The sequence below is a fragment of the Adiantum capillus-veneris genome, chromosome 7 (genome assembly GCF_014529385.1).
Source record: "Adiantum capillus-veneris isolate H3 chromosome 7, ASM1452938v2, whole genome shotgun sequence".
NCBI classification, from domain to species: Eukaryota; Viridiplantae; Streptophyta; class Polypodiopsida; order Polypodiales; family Pteridaceae; genus Adiantum; species Adiantum capillus-veneris.
Window position 1 is genome coordinate 134,828,249 of NC_140937.1, and position 3,834 is coordinate 134,832,082.

Below are 3,834 nucleotides of genomic sequence, written 5' to 3' on the forward strand. Positions count from 1 at the left end.
CACGTTTGAGCTGCAAATTAAGCCATCGAGCACGCGAGAAGGTCCCCTAGTCAGTACTGGTCAGGTGGTTCCAGACTTCCGCCCCCTCAAGAGCCGGGTTGCACCATGGATTAGTGGGGCCAAGAAGGGTAACTCATTGCACAAGAAGGGTAACTCATAGGAGTAGATGAAAAGAGTTGATGTTTTTATTTTTAAATAGATCATGAGAAGTAGGTGGTACACATTTTCAAAAGGAAAACATAGGGCAAATCTTGCGAGATCCTTTGAGGATTAAGCCAGAAAAGGAAGGCATATGCACCTGGCGGTCGAAGATGAGCAGGAAGCATGGAGGGCGGCATAGCCAGGTAGACTCGGACGAGGGGGGAGGAGGGGAGGGGGGGCGTTCGTAGACGACAGAGCAGGGGATGCGGACTCAGACAGAGCAGGGGGTGCTTTGTCGTGTTGTGGAGTCAATGTTTTTTTTTTAGTACTTACGGACGGTGAGAGCAAACAGATTTGTGTACTCGTTCAGGTGGTTATTCAAGAAGGCTCAAGACTCGAGATGCGCTCAATGGTTGCAATTCGATTCTTACTGGTTGTGCTTCTTTTACAAGAAGAAAGAAATGTTAAGGTTAGCATTAGGAAGAGACGATGGAATCTGGTAATGTAATGAATAAAATAAAAGTAGAACGAGTAGGTGAGCCAGAAGCTAGGAGTATTTGATTGGAGAACGCAAGCCTCTTTTTGAGGAGAGTCTTTCACTACCTAAAAAGATAGCTTATTCCCCTCCTTTTTCAAAGTGTTAGTAGGGTTACTTGAGGTCTTCTATATTCCTGGAGGAAAACATGGATATACATCTATTTAGTAAACACTCACCCTACTACTAACCCATGGTGCGACCTAGCTCTAATCTCATAGCCGAGATTAAGGCTATGGCCCTCATATTGCGTGCAATGAATGCGCTCACTACAAAACACCATCGATGACAATATTTTTGTTGCAATGTCGCGGCAGGTTTTCCAATGCGCCATTTCTTGCTCGAAACAGTAAAACAGAGAATATTGGGACTTCTACCCTTGTGTGCCTTGATTGCTTTACAGGAGCAATTCAAAGTTCAAGTCAATTCACTGATATTCATGAGGGTAACTAATGGTATAATTTCATTACAGAATCAATGAACAAACAGCGCAACGTCGCGGGCTAGCCACAATCGAGCATTGAAAATGATGACTAGCTCTCACATATCGGTTTGTAACTTTGCCGTTTATATTTCCCCTCTCTAGAAATCCTCGATTGTAATTTTCAACGCTAAAAATAATTTTGGCATAATTCCTAGTGGTCTCACTATTTAACTGCTGTAAGAATCAAGGCCAAGAAAATGGTTAACACACCGCTCAAGGTGTCCCCATCTTCATAAATCCGTCTTAGGCGCCCACTTTATACATCAATGTTGCCCAATCAATTGGGACACAACCTCCAAAGCGAACTACACAAGCAACATGTGGACTCAACGTTGAGCCAAGTGCAATCTTTGGAGGTATGGAACGCACGATGTCGTGCCATGACACATGCATAATATGAAAATGAAAATATCTACCTCACTCTTAATGTTTTTTATGTATGGGATCAAATGCTACAATGTATGTATAGTGTAACATATGTGAAAACAGATGCCATGGTTTGCAGGCATGTGCATACCTTGCCGGGCAGGCGAGGCCGAAGACATGGCCCCCCTGCATGTTTTACCACATTAAAGTATTCCTAGTTTGCTTTAGGAATGTACAAATTTCAAGTGTTTTGAAGTGGCACGCTCGTTTTGCATAGAAAGTTCAATGCGGGCAATCTTGACCAAAAAAGAGCAGGTTTCATGCGCGAGTATAAAAGGCGTGTCCAAAGTGCTTACCGAGTGGAAAGATGAGGTTCAACATGAAAAATGAACCCAATGAGATTTCTCCACAAATTGAGGGATTTTTTCCAGCTCGTTTGCACATTAAACGGACAAAAAAGGGGCATTTTTCGGCAAAAAAGGGATACAACTGGACATAAAATGGTCAAAAATAGCACAAAATGTCTCAAAATTCCACATCAACAACAGTACCGTCGTTTCTCAAGTTTCGGAAGTTTTAGAGCCAAGAATAAGCTCATTTAGGCATATAAGCAAGGAGATACATCCACTACAATTCAGGGTGCTAGTGCAGTCTCGTGCTGCTTCCACTTCATGTTCGAGGCTGTGAGGCCTCCAATTAGGTTTTCCTCTCCTCAAATAACTACTTGGGCTTCTCCAATTAATTTTTGAAGCTTCCATGAAATGGTCACGATGAAGAATCGAAGCGCCAATTTAGGGGTTTTAATAGGCCGTAAGAGAACTGCTTATGTGCAATTGGAAGCAAGGCTACACCTAATCTTCACACACACAAGAGTTTTGAGTTAATTTTGGTTCTTTTTCAAAGTGGAGCTTTCATGGGTGGAGTTTTGTTCTTTTTTAGTGTGTTTTTAGTTTCAATTTATCTACGCCTTGCTTGATTTGGCTATGAATCCTCACAGTCAGAATGCTTTCCTAGCCGCACTGCGCACTACTTGACACATTTTTGGTGAACCCGACGTGAAGTAGGCTAGGATGAGGGTTCAAAAGCCTCATTGAAGGTTTAAAATTAAACCTTTAAATATATGTAGCAACAAGAGCAATAGGGGGTTCGGTTTCATCCAGTCACAATGCAAATGTTTCAAGCTTTTGCAGTGTTTATGCACCAATGGTACAAAGCAGAGATGGTACAAAGTTTTGAGCTTGCTGTGGTTCCGAGATCAGAGAGCATGTAAGGGGAATTGGAAATGAGCATGGGTCAGCTTGGGAAGCATTCAAATTAGCCTTAAAATAAGAGTATTTCATGGAAGACTCCAAAAGTGTGACAAAGAGGACTTTTTTAGAGTGGGTAGTTAAGCCAAAAGAGGGTCTTTCGCCTACCAAATTGCTAAGGGAATTTGAACGCCACTATGATCAAATTTTAAGGACTGAAAAGGCTACCTTAAACACGGAGAAGATAGAGATCTTTTTGCAGGCTGCAGGTACAGAGATGCAAGAGAAGTTAGAGCTACTACTTTAGCATAAGGATGTGGGACAAGGCTTACTGATGACTGATTGGAATGAAGTTGAAGATGAAATTTCACTGCGATCCAAGCGACAACGACGGAGAGACAAGGTAATAGTTAATCCTACTCAATCCCCAAGCGTTCTTGAGAGGCCCATAAAGTCTGTTATTGTGGTTCCAAAGAGTGACAAGTCCATTCTAGAATGATACTATCAAGGGAATGCAAGAGCTTAAGTCAAAGCTTACAAGGCTAGAAGAAAAGGGGCAACCATCGGGTCAATCCCCAAGAGGGCAACTACCTCAAGCTAGAGAAGGCTTTGTAAATAGATGCATATGGTGTAATAGTATTGACCATGCGAGGAGGGATTGTGAAAGTTTCAAAGATGCTTTGATGGAGGAGCTTGTTTTCTTTAAAAATAGCAAGATTCACTTGAGTGAGACAGGTAAGCTCTTGGGGACAAATTTTGGCAAAGGTGGGATGAAGAAGCTAGTTCGGGACACAATGCTTCCTAGATCAGCTTCCCCACAACATATGCATGTCCTTGAAGTGCCTAAGAGAAGAAGAAAGAAGCAACAAATCCAAAGCAAATGGTCCGGACTGCAAACTCCAATCCGATATAGAGGCAGTAACGGATCTCAAAAAGGTTTTGGAAGAGAAGATTTTGAAGAGTAGGGTGGAATCTAACTTAGGTGAGGTCCTTGGTATAGCAAAGTGGGAGATCCACAAAGATATAATTGATATTTTAAAAAAGAAAGCAACAGTCTCTTA